The following is a 19,448-nucleotide window of genomic DNA, read 5'->3' as shown; positions in this document are numbered from 1 at the left end:
AATTTCAGAAACGTAGATAATGTAAGTATAAATTAGATCCCCAAAACCCTTCAAGACCGACTTTCATTTATATCTACGAGTTACGCTGTTTTTATATGTCGAGTTACAAGTGGGGTCATATCTGGAGCTGCTCAGATGACATTGTTGTGGCAGGTGTATTTTTTCCCCCTAATTATCAAATTCTATCATTAAAGACATCAATAGTGGTGGTATTAATAGTAATGTGTACAGTATAAGTGTTTTGGCGGCCGTTTGTTATGGACTTTAGGAGGACTGTATATTTGAGTAAGGTGATCAATGTACACAAGAATTCAAAGACCCGTGTTAGTAGGTGACTGTGGTGGATGGGTAAGAGCAGACGCATCGTTTTTGTGGATCCACTGACGTCACGACTGAGAAATAAACCAGACTCGTCTCTACGAACTCCCGCCCCCTAGACGTGAGTTTTTTTACAATGGATCGCTCAGGTGCGGCCGATGAGTCACGTGTTACGGGAGTGTTTTTGTGGCCTTTGTATCACAGAGGTTCATTCTAATGCAGGGAAAAACTCTTAATGGAGTGTTGAGATGAGCGGGGCCTTCTGAGGGTGGGAGAGAGAGGGTGAAGGAAGGAAGGAGGGAGGGATGAGGACCTGTGTTGTCGTCGGTGTTCGTGACGTAAATAGATTCTCTCCCTCTGCATTCACAAGTATAGGATTTTTTTTTAATACTCCCTGGTATTTACAATTACTCGAGTGATCGTATTATTTTACTTTAAACTTGTATATTGTATTTAGATTTGTGATATATACATGTAGTTTTATCCCTCCCTGAAAATAATGTTTAATTATTATTATTATTATTATTATTATTATTATTATTATTATTATTATTATTATTATTATTATTATAATTATTATTATTATTATTATTATTATTATTATTATAATTGTTGTTGTTGTTCAGATAGTGACAGAAAATAATTAAATTCCCCTGCTTAATGTTTTTGCCCATCCTCCTTTTAAATTTGAACGGGGACTTGCCTAGAATTATTTCACACACGCACAGTCTTACCTGACTGTAGAAAGTTTGCTGCCACAAGTTAATTTGCCGTGTGTGAGAGGGGCGCTGTGGTGTGTTATTAATGGGTGTGGAAAACGAGTGGTGGGGGTGTACGGAGAGTGGTAGGGGGAGTAGGAGGGGTGATAGGGAGTGAAGGAGGGGTGGTAGGGGGTGTAGGAGTGGTAGTAAGGGGTGTACTAGGGGTGGCAAGGGGTGTTGGAGGGATGAGGGTGGTGTACGAGGGGTTGTGAGGTTGTTAGTGGAGTGGTGAGGGGAAAGAGGGGGCCTGGGGGTCTGCTAGCTCTCCTCCCTCTCTACTTCCGTTTCCGGCCCCTCTCTTCCTCGTCCTCCTCACCTTAATGGCTTACCTGACTCTCACTGCCCCACTGTACCACCTCCTGTGTCTTCCCCTCCACCCTCTTGTTGCTTTCTGCTTTTCCATTTTTTCCATATTATCTTTCCCTCCTCCTCCTTTTTTTCCTCGTACAGTCTTCTTCCTCTTTTCATTTTCTCTGCTTTTCCATTTTTTTATTTGATCTCCTCCTCCCCCTCCTCCTCCTATTCCTCATAAATTATTCTTCTTCCTCTTTTAGTTTCACCTCTTATCCTAGCTTTTTTTTTTCTCTCTCTCTCCATCATCTCATCCTCCAGACCGTGATGAGGGAGGGACGGAGGGAGGCTAGGGAGTGAATGAATGAGTGTACGGGAGGAGGAGGACCTGGCTAGCGTCACTGGTAGTGGACGCCTGGCTGATACTGCCTACTACACTACCATCACTCTCTCTTCCTTACTCTACCCCAGGGGAAAAAAAACTTCCTCCTAGATTACTACCGATTATTTTTCCTCGAGTGAAATATCTGCGTCTTCGAGTTTTATTTATTTATTTATTTATTTATTTATAATCTTTAATTTTATCATTTGTAATCTTAGTATACTCGTACAGTGGTTAAGAATATTTACGTAGTGTTATTTTGACGTTTCTGTACCTGTAAGCTTTTTTATTATTATTTATGACTGAAATTAAATAAAAATAAAAGTGTCTTCTTAATCATTATGGTGGCGCTTTTATTTAGTTTGATCATAATAAATCTGCGTCGTAGGGTGTAGGGAGGTGTGGTAGTGGGTGTAGGGAGGTGTGGTAGTGGGTGGAGGGAGGTGTGGTAGAGGGTAGACTAGGGAGGTGTGGTAAAGGATGAAGGACGGGTCTGGCAGGTTAATGTGAAGATATGGTTAATTAATAGGCTGGTTGTGCCGTGGTAATGAGGGTTAACGGCGACATCTTCAAGGTTAATTTATGGCTTTTATCAGATATTTACGTCATGGTGATGTAAGGAGGGTGTAAGGGAAGATTATGAATGGGAGAAGAGGGGAGGGGGGAGAGAAGAGTGGGAGGGAGACAAGGTAGAGGAAGAAAGAGTGTGAGGGAGAGAAGGAGGGAGGAAGAAAGAGTGTGAGGGAGAGAAGGAGGGAGGAAGAAAGAGTGTGAGGGAGAGAAGGAGGGAGGAAGAAAGAGTGTGAGGGAAAGAAGATGGAGGGAAGATTAAGAGGGAGAAAGAGAAGGGGAGGGAATGGAAGGGTGATAGAGAGAAGGAAGGGAAGGAAAGAATTGAAGTTTGATGCAAGATTTCATAATAATTTCTTAAGGTTGTAAACATATGGAGCTGGAAGAAGGAAGGATTTAATTTGATGAAAGACAAAAATAAATAAATAATCTTATGGACATGTGTTTGTTGTTGGGTTATAAATGAATACATTAGATACGTGTTGTAAATCATTAAAAGTCACAACATTATTTGATACAGGTGAGAGGGTTGTGCTGTGTTGTGCTGTGTTGTGTTGTGTTGTGAGGTGGTTGTATTGTGTTGTGTTGTGTTGGATAGGTGGGAACTATCCACGGTTTAATTGCCTTTTAACAACTGTAGAGAGAAACATAGAGAAAGACAACGAAAAAGAGAGAGAGAGAGAGAGAGAGAGAGAGAGAGAGTCAGTCAGTCAGTCAGTCAGTCATAGGTCATTAGGACATGGTTTAGTTTAGAGACATCATCAATAACTACCTTTTAAGTAGAGGTGAGGGGTGAGGGAGGGTGATGGCCTTGTTGTTCTTGCTAAGTGGTGGAGGGCGCGGGTGAGGTCAGAGGTCACGCTAAAGGGAAGGGGGGGGTATGAATGAGGAGAGGAGAGGAGAGAGACACGATCAATAACCACTTGTGTTCAGTAGACGCCGGGGATATAGGCACTTGTGATAGAAGAGTGTGGTGGTGTGGTGGTGTATTGTGATGTGTATATGTTATGATGTTATGGTGATGATGGTGTCAGTTAATGGGTAGTAGGATAGTTGATTAATGTTGTGGTACCTAAAGTTGTGGAATATTATATCTTGTCTGTCTGTCTGTCTGTCTGTCTGTCTGTCTGTGTATGATGGGCTATGAATCTACTTACACTGGTCTGAGAGTCGAAGGGTTTTCAAAGACATTCTAATTATCTACTGTTTACTGCACTACCCAGAGAGTTTTGCTATAGAATCTAGGATCATAGTCAACTTTCCCCTTAAAGACAGAGAGTTAGACTAGTTCAATTAACCTATTATGAATCCATAGACGTATATGAGATAGTGCCTATAGTAACGTTTGGCTTGACTCACTCCCTCACCATGTTGATGTACCTGTGTCTGGCTCCACTCATCAACATAACCCCTGTACGCTGGTTGGGAGGGAGTGACAGATATCAGGGAAGAGTGTAAGTCAGTCAGTGTATCTGGACCAGACACTCCAACACACTTGAGAACTATAAGAATGGTATAAATAAAACGCACAACAAGCTCGGCCATAGCAAGACGAATGACCAGTTGTTTTTCTTATGGGTCACATCTCGGTGTTGAGGGATGTCGTGGTTCTTGTGATGTCGTGATGTCTTGGGGTCTTGTCGTGATGTCTTGGGGTCTTTAGTGACGTGATGGATGAGTTCAAGAGCTGTATATCTATAGTAGTCAGTGGAGGTTAAGGGTTTTACTGTAGGTTTAATCTGTTTCTTAAGGAGGGAAGGCGGGAGATGGGAAGGGTAGTTATGTTAAATGAATGTCTCCCAAGGTGACTGACGTATAGTGTAGTAGGAGACACCATTGAACTAAGTGTCCCTTGGGTGATCTTAGTTCTCACACCGAGGATGGGCCAGTACACGTTATCTGGGTGCATGATTAGGGAGGAGTTACGTCTTGTTAAATCCTCGTCTATGTATGTATGTATGTATGTATGTATGTATGTATGTATGTATGGGTTTAGGATATCATCGGTATAGTTGATGGTTACATGGTTCTCTCCGTTCCTTAATACTTCTCTATTCTGTTGTTTTCTTATTCTTTCTTTCTTTCCTCCTTCTCTCCCTCCCTCCCCCCCCTCCTTCCCACCCTCTTCTCGCTCTCTTCCATTCTTTTCCCCTCCACCCCCCCCCCAAATGCTTTTTCCCTCTTCCTTCCCTCTCTTCCTCTCCTCCCTTTCTCCACCTCCATGGCATCTGGTAAGTGTTATGATGGTAGTGGTGATGCAGGCGCCCTGGGAGTGAGGAGGTGGGGAGGAGGCCAGGAGGTGGGGGGAGGGAGGTAGAGAGGTGGAGGAGGAGGAGGAGTGAGAGGTGGGAGGAGGTAAGAAGTGGAGGAGGGGAGGTGAAGAGGTGGGGGAGGAGTAGAGGTGGGGGAGGGGAGTGAGAGGTGGGAGGGTGGAGGAGGGGGAGGTAGAGATTGGGAGGGAGGTGGGGGAGGTGGGAGGGAGGTGAGAGAGGTGGGAGGGAGGTAGAGAGGTGGGAGGAGTAGAGGTGGGGAGGGAGGTGAGAGGTGGGGGAGGGAGGTGGAGGAGGGAGGAGGTGAGAGGGTGGGGGAGGGGAGGTAGAGGTGGGGGGAGGAGAGGGTGGGGAGGGGAGGGTGAGAGGGAGGGAGGGAGGGTAGGGGGTGGGGAGGGGGGGAGGTGGGGGGTGGGGACTTATTGTACTGGACGATAGGACGGCTGGTCATTAGTTGAGCACTGGTTAAGGAGGGTTCGTGGGTTCAGTTCATGGGTTTAGTTCAAGGGTTCAGTTCATGGGTTCAGTTCATGGGTTCAGTTCATGGGTTCAGTTCATGGGTTCAGTTCAAGGGTTCAGTTCAAGGGTTCAGTTCATGGGTTCAGTTCATGGGTTCAGTTCATGGGTTCAGTTCATGGGTTCAGTTCATGGGTTCAGTTCAAGGGTTCAGTTCATGGGTTCAGTTGCCGTACGAAGCGCATGGCCCAAGCATAGGAGCCCCGAAATGGGAGAAGAGGAGAGGAATGGAAGGAAGGGAGGAGAGAGAAGGGTGGAAGAGGCAATATATCCGATACTTTTTGAGCTTAAGAACTTTTTTTTAACACCACCTCTCTCCTCCTCTATCCCTTTCCTCCTTCCCTATCCCCTCCTTCCCTCTTCCCTCCCTCTCTCCCTCCTTACCTTCTCATTATCTCCCTTCCCTTTCCACCATTCCATCTTCAGGTGTCACGCAAAGTGTGTGTGTGTGTGTAATAGTGTGTGTGTGTGTGTGTGTGTGTGTGTGTGTGTGTGTGTGTGTGTGTGACGTTGTATCACTTCTTGCTGTGTTTTTTCTTTCGTGTTTTTCCTATTAATATTTCTGTCAAACTGTAAAAAGTATGGAGAGAGACTATAGCGTGTATGAGGAGGAAATAAGGAAGTGTGATGGAAAAAAATGCTGATTGATATACTAGGTTGAGATATGATCAGGTATATTGCGGTATGTTCTGTATAGAATTATATGTGACGTGATGAGACAGGTGTATGATCCATCAGGTGCCCGGGCAGTGGATATCCTCACCTGTCAGTCTGGCGATGTGTTTGTTTTACCCCTCACCCCACCCCCCCCTCCCTCACCCCTCACCTGTAGCGACCTGGGAGGTGTATGGGGGGGAGGGGTGCTAGGTTATCTGCAGGTACTAGTGTATACTATAACTTGTAACCTCACCTGACAAGACCCGTGTAAATTGACACCGTATTCTATCCACTTGACTGACAGATCTTAGCCACTGGGGCACATTTATCTGTCCGCTTACCTGACAGGTGATTTAATCTATTGTGGATTATTATCAAATGAATTTCCCCCGCAAAAATTATCTTCTGATTATTACTGCTTTATTTATATTTAAGTTCATGAGGTTTTTGTCAGTTGAATACTAAGATATTTTTTCTCCCAGTGGATAAGTTTCTAGTAGGAACGTATCCGGTGGAATATTGTCTTGGGGTATTTTGTCCTCTGGGAAATTGGCTATCAGGTTTTATTTTGTTCTCGCGACCACTGGGGGCTGTCTGGCGAGTAGGTCCTCCTGACTCTCCCGTAAACAAAAGGGGGATGTTTTTTTATCGTAGAGAGTGAGCGACACCCGGGTAATTACTTGCTCACTCCACTCTAAATGTCTCTCTCAAGACCGAGTAGCTGCTGGTGATCTCACACGACCTATTTACAAGACTAGAGCGGTTGGCTTCAGTAGTCATCGATTTAATTAGAGACTGGGGGGGAAAATCCTGTTTTAAACTGAACCAAGAACATATTTTGAATTCCACTTGTATGTATCATAAGTAAAAATTTAAGACATTTTAATAAGTGTATTCAGAGGGTAAATTAAAACTGAAATTGGCGGGAAACGATATAGGAAATCAAAACAAAGGACTGTGTGTATACATGAAGTGACAGATGTTATGTACTGTATTTGTGTACATGACTTCCTCAGCTGATTGACCAAAACAAGGTTGACTGTTATTGCATACAGAGTTGTTGTTTTTTTTTGCATGAGATGGTACTGGTAATGGTGATAATATGACGTCACAGTATTGAAGGGGTTAGTGGAGGTAGTTAATTAAGTATTCTTGTGGACTGTTTCCGTCAGGTGTGTGTGTGTGTGTGTGTGTGTGTGTGTGTGTGTGTGTGTGTGTGTGTGTTGTCTACATCTGGGTTTGGTAAGTCTGTTAATCCTGCTATTTGAGACACGTCCAAGCAGTCACCATAAACAATTGGGGAGTGTAGGGCGGTGTAGGTGAGTTATCAGTGTACTGTATCTACTTTGTCCTTAACTTTCAGTACTGTGTGTATTAATCTCTATGTTTGGCGCCACTTTGAACGTACTCAGTGTGTCTACCAACCATTGCAACCTGGAAAAAATATAGATACCTTTTTCTTTCTTTTTTTTTGTTGGTTTCGATGTATTAGACTAATCTAGACTGTTAAGCAAAAGATAGGTTAGTGTGAGTCAGGGTCAGTGGGTCAAGCAAAGGTCAAGTTAGTGTGAGTCAGGGTCAGTGGGTCAAGCAAAGGTCAAGTTAGTGTGAGTCAGGGTCAGTGGGTCAAGCAAAGGTCAAGTTAGTGTGAGTCAGGGTCAGTGGGTCAAGCAAAGGTCAAGTTAGTTGTGAGTCAGGGTCAGTGGGTCAAGCAAGGTCAAGAGATTAGTGTGGAGTCAGGGTCAGTGGGTCAAGCAAAGGTCAAGTTAGTGTGAGTCAGGGTCAGTGGGTCAAGCAAAGGGTCAAGTTAGTGTGAGTCAGGGTCAGTGGGTCAAGCAAGGGTCAAGTTAGTTGTGAGTCAGGGTCAGTGGGTCAAGCAAAGGTCAAGTTAGTGTGAGTCAGGGTCAGTGGGTCAAGCAAAGGTCAAGTTAGTGTGAGTCAGGGTCAGTGGGTCCTCAATTATCTACTACTTTTGTTTTCTGTGAAAGATGTAATACTAACTTAATAAATAAATAAATAATGAAAAAAATAGAGGCAACTGCGGAAGGATATCATAATAATAAGTTAAAAAAAACGTTGAATCGTAAAATTTCATGTAATAAAGCTGAAATAAAATGTAACTGGAATTCAGATGCAATTAGTTCATTGTCATTATCTGCTGCCCCTCCTAAGATAATATTAGCTCTAATACCTTTATCTTTAGGCGGCTTGAGATGCTCCTCTTTTTCAGGTCTTGTTTTGTGAAAGTGAAAATAGTGGATCACTCCTCGCGACACGTTAACCCGTCCACCGCCGCTTTTTTCCCACCCTATTTTTATGAACCGATAATTACCTTTCCTTTTGTCATTACGGCTGTTTAAGAGCGTGTTTTTTCCAGGTTATTATTCCCTTAATTGATTTCAGTGTTCATTAATGGTGTTTTATGGCCAATATAAGTTTAAGGTGATGAAAATTGTCAATACAGCCAGCCAGAGTGTCCGGGCTGCGTTTCTGGTTACCCGTCACGTCAACACCCAGTTGAGAAACACACCGTCAGATTTTCTCTTTATTTTTCTAGGTCCTCAAGTTACTGTAAGAGGGATGTGTGTCTCTACCTTGATCCACGGAGAACTTTTACTTGTTACTGCCGTTTCTGTTACAATAGAGCCATATTAATAATAGAGACATATTAATAATCATTTTGGTTTTCTTGTAACCTTGGAATTTGGTTGGGTTTATAACTGTTATTTCTAGAATAATTAAAAATAAAAAGGTAAGTGTGTTGTTCGTTTAAAGAAAAAAAAATACAGATAATTTTAAAATATCGCAGACCGTTTTGTTGTCTGTGTCGTTATGTTCGTCGTGTAGTAGTACTGTCATAAAGCCAGAATATTATTGGAACCTTGAGACTTGGAGACGTAATTCGTACTGTTCCATATGGCGTTCGTGTTTATATTTTCTTTAAATTAGTGTCGGGTAGTGCTCCTTAATAAAACCACAATAGTACTGGAACTTAGACACTAACATTGTGTATGTAGCAGGGTGTGTGTGACGGCATTCCTGAGTGATTACTAGTGGTGGTGACTCTTAACTCCCTCCTGCTGCCACTACTGCCCCGCCACCTGTACCAGCGAGTGACCTTCTCCCTCTCTCTTTGTCGAATTCTTTCCGCATCCCTCTTCATGTAGACGCGCCACTTGTGCCAGCGTGTGCCTCTCTCTCTCTCTCTCTCTCTCTCTCTCTCTCTCTCTCTCTCTCTCATCCCCCTATCCATCTATCTATCCCCTCATGAGTTTACATACCAAAACATAGTTCCACCATGTCTCTCACAACACCAGAAATAGTGAAATATTTGTATCATTTCTCATAATTCAAGTGATGAGGATTACAATCTACGACGGTTTCACACTCTGGGGAGCTGCTAACTGGCCGAGCTTTGTAACCTGCCAGATATGCATATAGCCCAACCGAGTCCTGGCGGTGACTGCATCACATAACCTCGCCCTGGTCAGACACTTTCCGTATGTGCTGGGCTAGACACCTGTGTATTCTCCACTGTAAGATAACCGATAAAGTCGACGACACCTGCTGGTAGACCCCATGTGTGTGTGTGTGTGTGTGTGTGTGTGTGTGTGCCTTCATCTGGGTCGAATAAATTTCCCCCTACATAAAAAAAAGGAACGAAAAACCTCCACATTTTTGAGGGATAAACACATATTAAGTCAACTTTGAAACAGTTTCTCTTGGTTTAAAATAAGAGATTATTTAGACATCCCGAGAGGCCGGAGCGTCTGGTAGCTGCCACACCCCGCCAGCCTCCCTCTTTGAAATATATTGTTTACATTCGTGTCTTTAGTGAGGATCCTGGCGAGGTTCAGTACGGATGGTTGTGCCCCTCTACCCCTCCCTCTCCCGTATTCACCTGTGAGAGGAAAATATTTAGTATGAGACGGCCACAGTGTCATACAGGTGTGTCTCTAATTGATGATTGTTGTTAGTGATTTTCTTTATCTTAGAATGCGCGCTTAGAGATCTTAGTTGTTGAAGAGCAGGCATACATTATAACATCACCACAGCAACTGAGAGTGTGTGGTAGAGTGTATGCTTGTTGTATGAGCGAGCGATGTGTGGTGAGTGACTTGTATTAGGTGGATGACAGCGCTGGGTGGATGACAGTGCAGGATGGGTGACAGCGCTGGGTGGATGACAGTGCAGGGTGGATGACAGCGCTGGGTGGATGACAGTGCAGGGTGAATGACAGCGCTGGGTGAATGGCAGCGTTGGGTGGATGACAGCACTGGGTGGATGACAACGCAGGGTGGATGACAGTGCAGGGTGGATGACAGTGCAAGGTGGATGACAGAACTGGGTTGATGGCACCGCAAGGTGAATGATAGCGCTGGGTGGACTACGTGACCTGAGATGGGTGGGTGGGTGAGTGAGAGGGTGAGAGGGCGCGCGTGTGTGTCTGCTTGAGCACCTGACCAGTGTGTGTTGAGCGGTGCGTCAGGGTGTAAGCGTCGTGTGCCACTTGTCATTATCGCCTCACTATCACCACCTGGAAACCTATTGTCTCCCTCAACCACACCACCTGCCTCACTGTGGGGGGGCGGGGGAGCCAGGTGTGTTGAAGGGCCAGCTGGTCGTTGTTAAACATAGTGATGAGTGGAAGGTGTGGTGTGAGGAGAACTTGATCATGTTTATACTGAGTTGGCTCCACTTACTGCCGCCGACAATAAGTAAGTGACACTACTTTCCTTTTCATGTTGTTACTGCTGATATTACAGCTACAAGTAAAGGTACAAATACAAGTACAGACAAAAACAAGTACAACTACAGATGCAAGTACAGCTAAGATACGAATATTAATAATTTGTTTACACTTGTACCTCTGTTGTTGTGTGTGTGTGTGTGTGTGTGTGTGTGTGTGTGTGCTAGTTTGTTAGGCTGTGTGTACACAAACTGGGTATAGCCTATGTCTGGCAGGATTGGTGTGTGTATGTTTGTGTATGTATACCTGAGTGCTGATGGGTTTCTGTGTGTGTGTGTGTGTGTGTGTGGGGAAGGAGTAAGGGAGGGGAGGTTCTCAGAGTAAGGCGTGTGGTGGGTGGTTAAAGATATAAAATCCTACGTAGTTCACACCTCTTAGTTCAGTTACTGATCTGCTGTCCCGCCTCAACGCAGAAGTGTATCAAGCGAGACGTGACTGAACAGGAGAGATGAGCTTGGCATAGTATGTTAATTTGATGTACACTCTCTCTCTCTCTCTCTCTCTCTCTCTCTCTCTCTCTCTCAAGAATACTGGAGGTAGAGCCAATGAACTGCCTCTCTAATGCTCAAGCCTAAAAAATGTTGAAGCCAACCCAGTGCTGCAGTTTCCCGGGCCGGCGTCACGGAGCAAGTGAACTTTCTTAGCACGAGATGTATTTATTTTTTTTTTAGCAGTAGTGAGGGTAGATTGGTAGAGGGATAGTGAGGGAGGGATGGTGATGAGGGGGATTGGTGGAGGGATAGTGAGGCAGGGATGGTGATGAGGGGGATTGGTGTAGGGATAGTGAGGGAGGGATGGTGATGAGGGGGATTGGTGGAGGGATAGTGAGGGAGGGATGGTGATGAGGGGGATTGGTGTAGGGATAGTGAGGGAGGGATGGTGATGAGGGGGATTGGTGTAGGGATAGTGAGGGAGGGATGGTGATGAGGGGGATTGGTGAAGGAGGAGATTGGTGGAGGGTTAGTGAGGGAGGGATTGGCGGAGGGGTGACAGACATGGATGCAAGTAATGGTGATGGCTTAGCTCTTTAACACCCACACACCAAGTTTTTGTGTGTGTGTGTGTGTGTGTGTGTGTGTGTGTGTGTGTCGCAGTTCATCACGGCTATGGTGTTTGGTAAGGCATCGTTAGTTATTTGTGCCTGTTGTACTTTTGAATGTTTCGTCTTGTGTTCATGCCTTTTGCTGTGTCTTTATTATTATTAATTTGAGTAGATGTAGTAGTAATAGTAGTAGTAGTTTAACTTTGGTCGTGGAGAGACCTTATCAGTGATCCTTGTCAAACATCACTGGTGGTCCTGCTGGGATTCGCACAATCTTGCGTCTCTGGGTCCACCAAGGCGGGAGTGTTAGGACCGTCTCCCTCTAACTGGATAAATTGCCTCGTTAAGTGTGGGCGTGCGTAGTTTGTATCTTGACAGCGGACAGCCCAAGTGTCAGTCCGCATTAAGGGCTCATCCGACCCTGGCCCGCCGCTCAGATCCACCAGGAGATGCTCGATAACAAACCTTTGATACTAAACCCAAATATTTGCCGCGACAAGATGGTGGCGCCCAGGCGGACGCTTCCGGACGGTTCGTACCCCAGCTCCTCAGTTGTCCAAGTTCACCCTTTATACATTTATATTATGTGGTCTCTTACCTTAAAAGTATGAATGAAAAAAAGATGAATGTTCAACAATTACGATGCGTATATTGACATGTGAAGTACTACTGAACGGTATAATACACCATTCAGTGGTCTTATAGGATCACAAGTGTTACCATTATAGTTATTTACACACGAGCCATTTTCTGCGTCTCAGACCTTTAGTTTCTAATATTGTGGTAAATTTTACCTGCTTAGAGTGCTTAAATGTCTTAATTGTTAAGGCGCAGATATACACCAAACGACCTGTCTTCCGGAAGCGAGGGTCAGAGCGTATCAGTGAACGTGTTCCTGTTGGACACAACCTACCGTGATAATATCTGCCCAAGAACCTTAATTACTTGTTTGTTTTATTAGTCACACAGTAGAAAAAAACTGTTACAAGGAATTAGCAAGACCTCCACAACCATTACAAACAATTGACGTATGTGTGATGTGTGGAGGGATCAGTTAGTGTACGTGATGATCCCAGCGGCAGTACGGTGCTGGAGGCTCTCATATATATATAAAGTTAAGTCAAATGATAACAATTACTGTCACCCAGATCTATTGTTATCGAAGGACTGAGTTCGTTAACCACGGCCAGTAAGAACAATATTAATGGAGATAATCAATACTAACCCGTCTGTGCTGAATAAAATCGTCTGGTGTCCCCATAGTGAAGGGGATGGGGTAATGCAGAAATACCAAAAACATCCAACCACAATATGCGGTAGACTCGTAAAGACAGTCGTGTCAGTTGTAAGTTGCTGTAAGGATTCCTGGTGGTGGCTGCCAGGGGAAGTGTAGTGAATGTTGTGGCTTTATATACTTAAAAATATGTAAGGAATTAAGTGATAACAATTACTGTCGACCAGATCAACAGCCTCCAACCATAGACAGCAGGACACATTTACACTCGAGTCTCAATACATATTTAACGTGATTTTGCCACACCAATTATTTTTTATTAGCGTAGTTTAAATGACATAAGATTCATTCACACATATCCAATTAGTGGTAAAACTCTGACGTAGGAGCCTTAGAGAAATAGGACTCACAAACAAGAGTCAACTGATCACCAATGGTTTATTCCTGTAGTTTCTGTCGTGTTCCGGGTAATCCTCCATGATAAGATTTTTTTGTCTGAGCAAGATGGATGGCTGGAGTTAAAGGTGTTGTAGCCTATAACCGATGTGTCTCATTACCCGGGGCTTTATCGTCTCTCTTGCCCAGTTATCTGAAACAAGATGCAAGAGGTGAAGTTAGGATGTTTATTATATATAAGACCACGTGTTGTGTTTCATCGGTGGGTCTATTATTATTGTTGTTTTATTATTACTGTCACCATTACTACTGCAACTGAATGAATAAACAATTGTATAATTTTTTTTAGATTTACTTTTTTTGGTAGATCGAGAGAAATAATTTAGAACCTGCAATGTTTATTCTGCATATCTTGGTCTACCTTATAGCACGACTCTTGATTGTAAAAACAGTATATACGGTCATTTTTTATTTGCTGATAGAGAACTGATCAACTTAGTGATATAATTAGTAATTGATTTAATTCTTAGCGGTCCCTTTTTTTACGCTTATAATATAAACACAGTAAACAACACGACTCAATTAAACCAAAACTCAGCATAAATTAACCTAATGTTATGTTGAGTTACTTTACGATGATTTTGTATTTATTGGCTCTTGTCTGCTGGTCGAGATTTAAACCCCATAGCATCACCAAGCTGCTCTTGACTCACCAAGGTCTGGCTGACGTATCCCTATCAACTGTTAATTTCTCACTTCGTGGGGCTTTTTTCACATTCCTTGAGAACATCTTTATAATTAGTTGGTTATATCTCTTCACGTTGTATTACACGGTGCTCAAGACCTGGTAGAGAAGATAGAGACGTGCGTCGTGCGTTCGTGGTGACGTGTTGTCTTAGCGTGACTAATCCTCGACGCAGGCACCACCACCAGGAACAAATCCCTGGGTGAATTCCACCATGGCGGCCCCAAGTCTTGATAAACGAGTCTCCCTCCCGTGGTTAAGTGTGCCAACTGTTTCTTTCTTTTTTTCTTTCTTCTTTGTAGCTAATGGCAACTGTTAATACAATAAAAACCAAAACCCAAAAATAGTTACAGTCCTAGAAATGACTAAATTTGTTTTGACATCGTATTAGAACCTATTAAGTTTTGATATGAAATTTGGGTGTCATCTGTTATTTTGTCTTAACTAATGCTGGTCGTTGTCTTGGTCCAGTGAAGATCTTTTTTTTTTCGTGCTGGGGTGATGTATTCAGTGACTGGCGGTGACAGACACAGAGGTCGTTGTGAACAGTAATTCAAAAGTGTCACGTCTCGCTGATCATTGACTCACCTGGGGGGACGGGAGGTAGACGTTGCTATTTCAGGCATGTACGACCAAGAGTGGACAAAGCTTCACTATGGTCAAAATCGAGATTTAATTACAAAAAGAAAAGGGAAACACTTCTGGAAGTGTCAATATGGTCGATTTTGCTATTAAGTAAAACTAGCCACGCGTCACTACAGGCGGGGCTGGCGATGAAGGTGGCAGATCATAGAGGAAAGCGCCGGAGGTCTTTATTTTTTTTTTTTCTGGAGCTCTGTCCACTCTGGTCGTACACGCCTCATTTGTTGTGCTCCCGTCAGCTGTTATTCATAACTGTGACGTCAGCACATCGTAGGATCCTAACTGAGTAATTAGAGGTAATATCAGCTGTTCCATACCCGTCTTGTGTTAAAGGAATCAGTACAGGTAAAACTCATGACACGATTTATCACTCTTGTAGACTACTGTACAGGACGCACCCACTGTCGACACAAGTGGGACAGTCTGGCTAAGATGTGGGTATTATTAAGAATGGGAGACACGTAAGGTTGTAGAGGTGTGTTGTTACCGAGGGTGACACGCCACTAAGTGCTTCTGCAGTGGTGGTCTGTTTTTGTTATCTGGGTTTTTTTACGAGTTATTTAAGTAATGTGAAGTGTGTGGTCGGTATTGTTGTGGCCGCAGAAACCACTTGTATGAACTACAGTTTTAACGGCGACCTTTATAGTGTACGTTGTGACGCTTATAGAATGGCGGCGACTGTTGATTGCATTAAATTCACTGTTACTGACACGATGCATGGTAGAAAAAAACTATTACACATTTACTATAGTTATCTGAAAGCTGGAGGGTTGTATGTTGTGGTGAATTATTGAAAATATCAGGAATAATTGGGGTAAATCTTGAGTTGTTGAAGGGTACGAGTGGCAGTGCTGAGATTCTTATGAACACGCCCTCACCACCATACAGAGGTACTGTAGATGCCACCACCACAACACTAACAAATCACACCACCACAATCACCTCACCAACAACTGACATCACCAACACTGGGCACCAACATCATACTACCCGACTCTTTCTCCCAGGACAAAATAATTATCAACACTCAAAGATTCCCCGCCATCAAACACCCCCCCCCCGACACACGCCTCAACTCGCGGCTACGGAACATGGCATAAACTATTTTGTATATTGATTGGTTTCACGACTCAAAAAACAGTAACCGAGGCACAGACATATGTATATATTTATCAACAGTACCTGGAGATGTTCACAGTGCAAAAATTGTATAAGGATGTTGAAAGATAATTTGTATCCCTCGGCTGTTTAAGGTCGGAAGGTGTTATGGCTCTTGCCTTCTGTCTGTCTTTATGTGTCTTTATCAACTTAGATCCTCCCAAAAGAAGGTAAATAACACCGGAATATCTTAAAGCGAAAATGCTGACAGGAAAAAAAATATACTGTGCAGAATGTGTTTCTTCATTTTCCATTAATATGCACCGCAGCTGTACTCTCATCAGCACCATCATTCTCGTAAACAAATGTATCGCATGATTATAATGCATCTTTGAGACAATTGAGACATATTAGAATAATTATTAGAGTAAAAAAATGCATATTTTGCTGTTAGCTTTCTGAATGTGTGTGTGTGTGTGTGTGTGTGTGTGTGTGTGTGTGTGTGTGTGTGTGTGTGTGTGTGTGTGTGTGTGTGTGTGTGTGTGTGTGTGTGTGTGTGGCCACGTATCTCTCAAGTGCCGAAATTGCCATCATTGAGAAGTCTCCGCCACCATTACCCTGCATTAGCCCGGACTCGCCGGGAGATGGCTGTGTCTCAAGAGAAGATCCACCCAGGATAAACAAGCTTTCTCCCCGAGTGTCCACGCTGGCCGGAGAGATTAACCCAACCACACACACGCACGATCCGGGCGTGGCTGACGTTTGGCACGATGTTGATAGGAATTGTTTTCATTATATAATTAAAACGTCATTATATTTGTCATTCCTTTAGTCATTAATTTGAAATAGAATGTTTGTGGGGTATTTAGTGAGAACGTAAATGGTCCCTAGATTAAAGGCTCCCCCGGTATCGGCCATTAGTTCACCTTCAACTCTAGGTAAACACTCAGGAGGCTCATATTGTAACTTAACAGTTATATATATATATATATATATATATATATATATATATATATATATATATATATATATATATATATATATATATATATATATATATATATATATATATATATATATATATATATATATATAAAATACTTTCACAGTGCTTCACAATACATTATTATTTAGAATTAGTTTATATAACAGAGTATACAATAATCCATTATGAAAGAGCAGAGATAATTTGTTTAAATGGGATCTTGTACTCTCACTGTGTGTGTGTGTGTGTGTACGCTTCCTGGAGGTACAGCTCTACAACACAAAACTGCCTCACGCTAAAAGGTTTTCCTTGAATGTCGCTGCTATTTTTACCTCGTAGGATTCAGCTCCCCTTGTACCACTCAGTCACCCCAGCAGGTGGTGGCGTACACAGACTGTCTAGAACCCATTGCTGTTTCAGTTTTTACTTAATGTTATCTCCAGAATGTCTTAAAATATCTTGAGATGATGAAGTGTGAGCCTTTTAAACTTGTCATGGAATGCGTGAGGATAAAGTAGTGCCTTAGTCCATGATATGTGTGAGGTCTTGTGTAGGACCTTTGTGGAAGTTCAGAAATGCACGAGTTATAACATAGATATTTGTTGGTAGTACAGCAGTAGTACTCTTGGCTCTTACTACTGTGCCTCGCTTTCGATGCCTGGTTGGGTTGGAAGTGAGAAGGGTCTTGTCCAGTGTGACCCTATTGACCATAACATGTTTTCTCCAGGTATGACCGTCATGGACCTCTGGAAAGACTGGTTGGGTAACTGAACTTTCCAGGATGAATATATCAATCACTTTAGCCATGAAATTCTTTTGATAGAGGCTACTGATGTAATAGGCCGCCTTAAGCGTGGCTGAAGCATGAATTACGTGGGAGTTAGAAGGTATGTGTGGGGGTGAAGGCGACACACAAGGCCGCCACGTATGCTGGGAAGGCGAGAAACAATTAGCGTGGTGTTGGCGGAACCCGACCCGAGGTGTAGCCTAGCAAGGCCCTCGTCCCGACACCCTGCTACACCTACACCCTCCTCACTCTCGCGCCTCACATTCGTGTGTTTATTTTCCGTTTTAGTAGCGTCAGCAGCTATATGAATACAATCGTGACCTTGTTATTTTTTTTAGTACAGGTTATTAGTAAGATCTCTATTTCTTGTGTGAATTAAGTGTTTTACAGGATATATTTATTAAATATTTTTTATTTCACCGTATCAGAACCTATATTTATTTATTTTTTTACTTTCTGAGTGTCAAGTTTTAACTGTGGTAATTTGTGAATGATCTTTTTCTTCTTTTTTTTTGTTATCTAAAGATCGACAAATGTACATGTACTCCTGGTGTGGGACGTAACCGCTTGCGCTGCACTACACATGCACATGTAAAAGTGAGTGTATTGCAGGTTGCGCTCCTCGCCCAGGGTACACGCACTTTTATTTTTGTTATTTCTTGCTCACTTTCTTTACGATTCATAGTTATTTTTATTTAATATTTCACCAGCATGATTTTTTCTTTTGTCACAAATCACTTTGCCGTATCAGTGAGTTTTTGTGGGGTGTCCCCTGCAGTGCACAGTAAAGGTCCTCATGTTTGTATATTAAAAAAAAAAAACTTAATAAACTCTAATCATCCCAGAAAGATATAGTACAGACTTGTCAGGAATCAAACGTTTTAAGAGATAATTAAGGGAGTAAATACGTTATTGGTACACGGTTCATCTAGCGTGGTACAGGTTAAGTGGTCCGGGACCTTCTTTGATGTGTCTAGTCAGCGGGCGGAGGAACATAAACATTGAGGGGTGGAGTGGGGACCGTGTCTTACCACCTTCACCAGTAGTAGTAACATTATTAATAATAATTATTATAATAATGATAAGACAGGATTATTAATTTAATAGTAAGGGTTGGGGAGTACTATTGAGGTTGGGGAAGAAGAAGGGCTGGGGAGTAAACTTCATCGTCAGGTACAAAGGAGAGTCGGCCTTCGTCAGGTGGTGGTGGCCGGGTTTTCTGGTCCCAGTAACCAACAGTAACTCATAAGTTGGGTTGTTGTGGTGACTGCCAACTATAACGACACAGGTTGGTGAGTGTCTAGAAGCATTGTGATTGGTTGATGAGTTTTTTTAACCTACTAATATACAGTATACAACGACGTGTGTTTTTGTTTATTATAAAGAATAGAGAAAATATCACATACAAAAGAATTATATTTATGATATATAAATAAAACTTTTAGGTTTAAGGCGATAATATTTAGTCTAAGGCGTACGTGAGTAAACAGCCACTCATAAGCAGAGATCCACCCTAGATAGCGGGTCATGTGGGGTCATGTGTTCCTGTTGAAGACTTGTGTAGTAGTTGTCTTGGCGAGGGCGTCTTGATTTATGATTTATATTGATTAAATGACATTAATTACGTCTCTTCTCAATAGTTTTTTACTTATTAATGTCGTAATAGTAAACTGATCTATTTTATAACGAAATTCATTAGTAAATGTTTTTATATTCTTTATTTATTGAGCACGAAACATTAAAAGTATTATTATTATTATTATTATTATTATTATTATTATTATTATTATTATTTTTATTATTATTATTATTATTATTATTATTATATTATTATTATTATTATTATTATTATTATTATTATTATTATTATTAAATTCAACTATTGGACTATTGAAGGTTGGGAAAATGATAGTGTGTGTATATTTTCTTGTTTTTTATTCATATTAAAAACGAAAAAGAGAGAGAGAGAGAGAGAGAGAGAGAGAGAGAGAGAGAGAGAGAGGA

General features: G+C 42.4%; 1 protein-coding gene across 5 annotated transcripts in view; it reads left to right on the top strand.

Moving 5' to 3' along the window:
- LOC121878364 (glutamate receptor-interacting protein 2-like) overlaps positions 1-19,448 on the top strand; it is a 169,453-nt gene that overhangs the window by 119,337 nt on the left and 30,668 nt on the right. The gene's annotated exons all lie outside the window — the stretch shown is intronic.

This window comes from Homarus americanus, unplaced genomic scaffold (assembly GCF_018991925.1).
Source record: "Homarus americanus isolate GMGI-L3 unplaced genomic scaffold, GMGI_Hamer_2.0 scaffold41027, whole genome shotgun sequence".
Lineage (NCBI taxonomy): Eukaryota > Metazoa > Arthropoda > Malacostraca > Decapoda > Nephropidae > Homarus > Homarus americanus.
Note: the sequence above shows the minus strand (reverse complement) of the source record. Positions and strands in the feature narration are given on the sequence as shown.